This window comes from Orycteropus afer, unplaced genomic scaffold (genome assembly GCF_000298275.1).
Source record: "Orycteropus afer afer isolate SDZICR_OR568_19922 unplaced genomic scaffold, OryAfe1.0 scaffold00188, whole genome shotgun sequence".
NCBI classification, from domain to species: Eukaryota; Metazoa; Chordata; class Mammalia; order Tubulidentata; family Orycteropodidae; genus Orycteropus; species Orycteropus afer.
In genome coordinates this window covers 2,374,066-2,381,737 of record NW_006921775.1, presented here as the reverse complement: position 1 = coordinate 2,381,737, position 7,672 = coordinate 2,374,066, and the positions used below count along the sequence as shown (strand labels likewise).

Genomic DNA, 7,672 nt, shown 5'->3' with positions numbered 1-7,672 from the left:
CTGTTGCATTGTGGTAAACTGTGGTCAATGACATGAGACAAAGTATATGTGAACTGCTGTATGGAAAGTGAATTTGCTCTGTAAATCTTCACCCAAATCAAAATAAAATTTAAAAAAAAAAAGAAAAAGCTTGTGAGCAGCCATCTAAGGGGCAACTATTGGTCTCTCTCCATCCTGGAGCACAGAAGAGTGAAAAAGATCAAAGATGCAAGTAAACAATTAGCCCAGAGGACTAATGGATCATGTGAACTTCAGCCTTCGTGACCCTGAGACCAGAAGAACTAGATGAAAGAACCCAGCTACCACTGCTGATTGCTCTGAAAGAAATCACAGTAGGAGATCCTGGATAGAGTGGGAGAAAAATATAGAACAGAACTCAAAATCATAAAAATAAAGACCAGGCCTACTGGGCTGACAGAGACTGGTGGAACCCCCAGGACTATGGCCCTCAGATACCTGGAGCTGAACGTCTCAACTTTCAGCCAAATGACAGGCGTATAAGCTGAATAATAACACCTGGGAAGTATGCATTCCTTAGAGAAATCAAGCAGAGGAGATCAAGAGGGCAGCATTTGCCTAGGGACAAGGCTCAGAAGGCAAAAGGGACAGGAAAGAACACAGAAATGGTAAACACAGGGAGGAAGTGTGAAGAGTGCTGATAACATTGAGGGACTGCAATCAATGTCACACAATAAAATGTGTATGAACTGTTGAATGGAAAAACAGTTTGCTCTGTAAACTTTCAGTCAAATCACAATGAAAAGTTAAAAAAAAAAACTCTCAGCAAAGCCTGGCTCTTACATACGAAAGCTTTAACCTTCACAAGTGTCACCTTGAAAATGAGCTTTAGGACATGGTCTGTAATTCCAAACCTGAACACCACTTTCTTGTTCTCAGCTAGGACGTACCATGCTCCTGAAGCAGTTGATGCATCAGCCTCCACAAAGGAGGGCCACAGCGCAGCCAGGATTACCAGGAGTGGGAAATACATCAGAGAACATCCGGCTACAGTCTTTGGATCAACTCTCCCACTAACAACAACAACAGCAACAAAAAATACTGGATAGAATATTTTTCAGGCATCACTTTTAAAGCTGAAAAGACAGTGGGGGTGACCCAGGCAGCTCAGAGATAAACATCTATAATCAGAGAAGTAAGTCTACTGGAGCACCAGAGTCACTTACACTCTGTGATGGGCATCTACCACTACTGCTCATGTAAGCACTGAATCAGTGGAAATGTGAACCAAAGGTACAGAGTTCAAAACCTGGAGCCCTCTCAAAATAGGAAGTCATATAGATGGCTTCACCCATTTTAAGCTGTATCTTCAGGGCCAGGATGAACCAAATCAAAATTGACCTTCATCCCCCAACCCCAAAGGTCTTTAGAGAAGACTTGATATCTTGATACTAAGGCAAGCAAGAAAAGAAAAAGGAAAGGTTAAAATATCCCTAAGAAGTAACCACACATCAGCCCTTGCTTAGTTTTGCAACCCTTGACCTGGATTGAGAGAAACTCAAGTCAAGAGGTTGACATAAGGAGAAAAGATTGAAGTTGCCAAGGATTTACTTGGGTCCATAATTAATACCCATGGGAGCAGCAGTCAAAAATCAAACAGCACATTGCATTGGGCAAATCTATTGCAAAAGATGTCACTTTGAAGATTAAGGTGTGCTTTACTCAAACCAAGTTTTCTTCAGTAGCCTCAAATGCATGTGAAAGCTGGACAGTGAATAAGGAAGACCAAAATAAAATTGATGCATTTGAATTATGGTGCTGGCAAAGAATATTGAATATACCATGGAGTACCAGAAGAGCAAACAAATCTGTCTTGGGAGAAGTACAACTAGAATGTGCCTTAGAAGTGAGAATGGCTAGACTTCATCTCTTGTACTTTGGTCATGTTATCAAGAGAGACCAGTCCCTAGAGAAAGATAACATGCTTGGTAAAGTAGAGGGTCAGTGAAAAGGGGGAAGACCCTTAATGAGAGATTGACACTGTGGCTACAACAAGGGGCTGAAGCAAAGCAAGGATTGTGAGGATAGCACAAGACCAGGCAGTGTTTTGTTCTGTTGTACATAGGGTTGCTATGAGTTGGAACTGACTTGGCAGCACCTAACAACAACAACAACATGACTTTTAATAACTCCAAGAGTCTTGCAAAAGCAAACACAAAGCTTCTTTGGCAAGGGCATATCTATCTTAGGCCTGGGGTACATGGGCACAAGTAACTGGTAAAGGGCATTGACCAGAAAGCACTAATATAATAATCAGGCATACAAAGAAACAAACGAATGTGAATAAGAAGCAGCAGGGTCAACAGACAACAGAAACAGTCTGCACAGATTCTGAGTTTGGTACTGTCAGATGTAGATTGTAAAACTGAATGCTCCTTAGAATTGAGGATGATGAGACTTTGTTTCACATCCTTTGGATGTGTTATCAGGAGGCACCAGTCTCTGGAGAAGAATATCATACTCGGTAAAGTGAAGGATTAGTGAAAAAGATGAAGAAACCTTCAATGAAATGAATTGATATAGTGACCTGAAACATAGCAATGATTGTCAGGATGGAGCAGGACCAAGCAGTGTTTCATTCTGTTTATACATAGGGTCACTATGAGTTGGAACTGACTTGATAGCATCTAACAACAGCAACAACATGCTTATATTTAAAGAAGAAAGGAAAAGAAACTATAAAAAAAATGACTTACCTGATTTAACTAAGAGCTAAACAGAACCTCTAGAAATGATGAATAGCAAAACGAAAAGTTCATGAAGGTCCATCAAGAAGACATAACATCCTAAATGTATACATACCAAACAACCAACTCTCAAAATAATGGAACAAAAACTGACAGAGCTGAAAGGAGAAATAGACAAATTCACAGTTATAGTTGGAGATTTTAACATCCCACTCTTGGCAATTAGCAGTACTACTAGAAAGAAAATCAGCAAAAATATAGAACAACTGAATAATACAACCCATAGCATCTCACTGATACTTATAGAACATGCCACACAGCAGAATATGCTTTTATTTTTTTTCCAATCACCTCTGGATTGCTCACTGAGACAGACCTCATCGTAAGACAAACCTCAGTGAATTGAAAAAAATGGAAATCACACATAGTATGTTCTCTTAATATAATGGAATCAAACTAGAAATCAATAAATGACAATAAGAAAATATTTTGTAAAAAAAAAATACTTGGGAATTAAATAACACACTCATGAAACAATGAATGTGTCATAGAAGTCTCAAAGGAAATTTAAAAATATAAAAACTTAAAGTGAGTATACCACATACCAAAATATGTTGGATGTAGCTAAAGCAGTGCTGAGAAGAAAATTTATAGCACTAAATGCTTACATGAGAAAAATAAGAAAGATTAGAAATCTAAAAATAAAAGGCATACAGATTGGAAAAGAAGTAAAACTTTCCCTATTTGCAGATGGCATGGTTGCCTATGTAGAAAATCCCAAGGAACTAAAAAAAAATAATAATAAAATACACAAAAATCAATCATATTTCCATATACTAACAACAAACATATGGAGAACAAAATTAAAAACACAATACCATTTACAAGTTACTATTTGAAGAATCTAGAAAAAGATGAGCAAAATAAATCCAAAACAAGCAGAAGAAAGCAAGTTATAAAGATAACAACAAAAACAAATGAAATTGAAAACAGGAAAACAATGAAACAAAAGTCTGGTTCTTTAAAAAAAAAAAAAAATTAATATAATTGATAAACCTCTAGCAAGCCTGAGAAAGATAAAAAGAGAAAAGGCAGAAATCACCAATATCCGAAGTGAACTAAGAACTATTATGAAAGATCTTGCAGCCACTGAAATAATAAAGAAATGCTATTGTTTGCTAGAGCTATTGTAACCAAATACCACCAATTGGCTAACTTACGAGAATGGAAATTTATTGTCTTAGAGTTCTGGAGACTTGGAGTCTAAGATCAGAGTGTTAGTTGTGTTCGTTCCTTCTAAGGCTTTGAAGGAGAAGCTGATCCATACCTCTCTCCCAACTTCTGATATCAGTCATTCCTTGGCTTACAGCAACATCATATCAGATCCTTCCTCTGTCTCTATGTATCTCTTCTATTTTATAAGACACCTCTCAAATTCAATTAGGACCCACCCTACTTCGATATGAAGTACTCATTAACTTAACTGATCACATCGTCAAAGATGCTATTCCTAAACAAGGTCGTGTTGATAGGTACTAAGGGTTAGAACTTCAACATATCTTTTTGGGTGACACAATCCAATCCATACTAATTCAACAACTGAGAAGAAATAGGCCCTTTCTTCAAAAAGTACAAACTAGCAAAATTCAGCCAAGACAAAAAAATCAGTAAGAAAATAGGTTGAAACAAAATAATTAGCAGTCTTGACTGAATGGACAGAATACTGCATCCAACAACCACAGTATATACACTGTTTTCTAGCACACTTAGAAAAGCTACCAAAATTGTCATGTACTGGAACATAGAGCAAGTATTACCACATTTCAAGTGATTAACAACATAGAGTATTTTCTCTGACCACAATGCAACTAAAAATGAAATCAATCACAAGAAAAAAAGAAAAAGAAAAATCCCCATATATCTGATAATAAAGAAAATACTTTAAATAACTCATGGATCAAAAACAATATCATAATGGAAATTAGAAAATATTTTTGAACTGAATGATCATAAAAACACTACATATCAAAACTTGTGGGATACAAATGAAGATATGCCTAGAGGGAAACTGTATCTCCTGAAATGTGTATATTTGGAAAGAAGACAAACTGCATATTAATTAGCTGAGCATCCATCACCAGGAGTTATAAAAGGACAGCAAAACAACCCCCAAAGAATGTAGGAGAATAGAATAAATTAAAAATAAGAACAGAAATTGAAAAACTAGAGAATAAACATTAAGTAGAGAAAACCAATGAAATCAAATGCTGGTCCTTTGCAAAGACTAGTAAAATGGCCAACTTTGGTACTGAGCAAAGAAAAGAGGAGACAACCAACATTGGGAATGAAAAAAGGACATCACTACAGATGGTGCAGACATTAAACAGATACGAGAATATAATAAACAACCTTATGCCAGTAAATTTTAAATTTTAGATGTAATGGATAAAATCCTATAAAAATATAAGTTGCCAAAAATTATGATGAATAAACAAAAAAACTGAATCATCTTACAACCATTGAAGAAATTAAATGAATAGTCAAAATTTTTTCACACAAATTAAACTCCAGCCTCATGAGACTGCACTTGTGAGTTCTACCAAACACAAGAAAAAATAAATATTATTCCAGTCCTACACAAGCTCTGTTACAGTGTGGGAAAGGGGGATTTCCTACCTCATTTTATGAGGCTAGCATAACAATGATACCAAAACCTGACTAGGACAGAAAGAGAAAGGAAAATTATAGACTTGTGTTACTTCCTTTAAAAGTATTAGCAAAGTGAACTTGTCTATACAAAAAAAAAGATAATATACCTTGAAAAAGTCAAGTTTATCTCAGGAATGCAATGTTGGTTTAAGATTAGAAAATTACTGTAAGTCATCATGAGGACAGTGATGGTTCAGTGGTAAAATTCTTGCCTTCCATGCAGGAGCCCCTGGTTCAATTCCTGGCCAGTGCAGCTCCACTAGTCTATCAGTGGAGGCTTGTGTGTTGTTATGATGTTTAACAGGTTTCAACACAGCTTCCAGACTTAGATGGACTAAGACAAAAAGCCTGGCTAGCTACTTCTGAAAAAGTAGCCAATGATGAATCACAGTGTGCATGGAGTCCCCATGAGTCAGGGGCTGACTCACCAGAAGTTAACAACAATGTATTAACTAACAAAGAAAAAAATCACACTCTCATTTCAAGAATTGCAGAAAAACACATTTGATAAAAATTTAACATACATTTATGACAAAAGCTCTTACACTAGGAATAGCAAATGTCTTCGTTATCTAGTGCTACTATAACATTGGGTGATTTTAACAAACTTATTTTGTCACAGTTTTTAGGAAGCTAGAAATTTAAATTCAGGGGTAAGTTTTCCTCTCTGTGTTGGCTCTGGAGGAAGGTTCTTGTCTCTTTTCAGCTTCCATTCCTTGATTCCTTGGAGATCTCCTCATCGCATTGTTGTTGTTGTTGTTATGTGCCATCGAGTCGGACAGACTCATAGCAACCCCTCCTTGGGTTTCCGAGGCAGTATCACTATGGAAGTAGATTGCCCCATCTTCCTTCCAAGGAGTGTCTGGTGGGTTTGAACTGCCAGCCTCCTGGTTAGCAGTCAAGTGCCTTAGGCACTATGCTACCAGAGCTCCTGCTCCTGGCGTTGTTGTTGTTGTTATTTGCCATCGAGTCAGCCCCGACTCATAGCGACCCCTCCTTGGGTTTCCGAGGCAGTATCACTACGGAAGTAGGATTGCCCAACCTTCCTTTCGAGGAGTGGCTGGTGGGTTTGAACCGCCAGCCTTCTGGTGAGCAGTCAAGTGCCTCAGGCACTATGCTACCAGAGCTCCTGCTCCTGGCATCAGTCATCCCGTTTGTCCTTCCTTCTGTGTGCCTTATCTGCTCTTTTTATATCTCAAAGGTGATTTGTTTAAGATACCCCTTATACTGACATGGTCTCATTAACATAACAAAGAAAGTCCTATTCTCAAATGGGATGACATCCACAGATATAAGGGTTTAGGATTTACAACACATATTTTAAAAAAACAAACTCACTGCCGTCAAGCAGGATCCAACTCATAGTGACCCCTCCTTGGGTTTCTGAGGTGGTATCACTATGGAAAGAGATTGTTCAACCTTCCTGCTGAGGAGTGGCTGGTGGGTTTGAACCACCAGCCTTCTGGTTAGCAGTCAAATGCCTTAGGCACTATATTACCAGAGCTCCCAAACACATACTTTAGGGGGACACAATCCATAATAGTAGGGAATGTCTCATAAAGTAACATATTTGTCAGGCTAAGTTAGGCTGTAATAACGAATCCCCAGCTCTCAGTAGCCTAACACATTAAAGTTTCTCTCTCATCAGATAAATCCCAAGTAGGTTCATAAGATCTACAGGGCAGCTTCCTTCTAAGCAGTGTCTCTGGGATTCCATTAGGCCATTTTGTGGCTTTGCCGTCTTAAAATGAGCTTCCCAATTCACTAGGAGAGAGCTAGGGGATCATGCAAGAGTTTTATTGGGCAAGCCTAGATGGAACTTACATCAATCCACCCATATCCCATTGGCCATAACTCAGTCAAATCATATAAACCACCCAATTTCAAGGGAAACAGAAGTACTAGCTTCCTATGTGCCCAGGATAAGGAGCCCTGGTGGCACAGTAAATAAGTGCTTGGATGATCACTAAAAGGTTAGCAGTTGGAATCCACTAGCTGCTCTGCAGGAGAAAGATGTAGCAGTGTGCTTCTATAAGATTTACAGCCTTGGAAACCCTATGGGGAAGTTCTACTGTGTCCTGTAGAGTCTATGAGTCAGAAGATTGAGGTTGTCAAGGATTTCATATTACTTAGCTCTACAATAAACACCAATGGAAGCAGCAGTCAAGTCATCAGATGACGTATTGGATGGGGCAAATCTGCTGCAAAGGATTTCTTTCAAGTGATGAGGAACAAGGATGTATTCTTTTTTCTTTTTT

General features: G+C 38.1%; 1 protein-coding gene across 1 annotated transcript in view; it reads left to right on the top strand.

The window, feature by feature from the left end:
* The window catches only part of NMNAT3 (nicotinamide nucleotide adenylyltransferase 3), a 123,525-nt gene that overhangs the window by 81,568 nt on the left and 34,285 nt on the right, over nt 1–7,672 (top strand). The window lies entirely within an intron of this gene.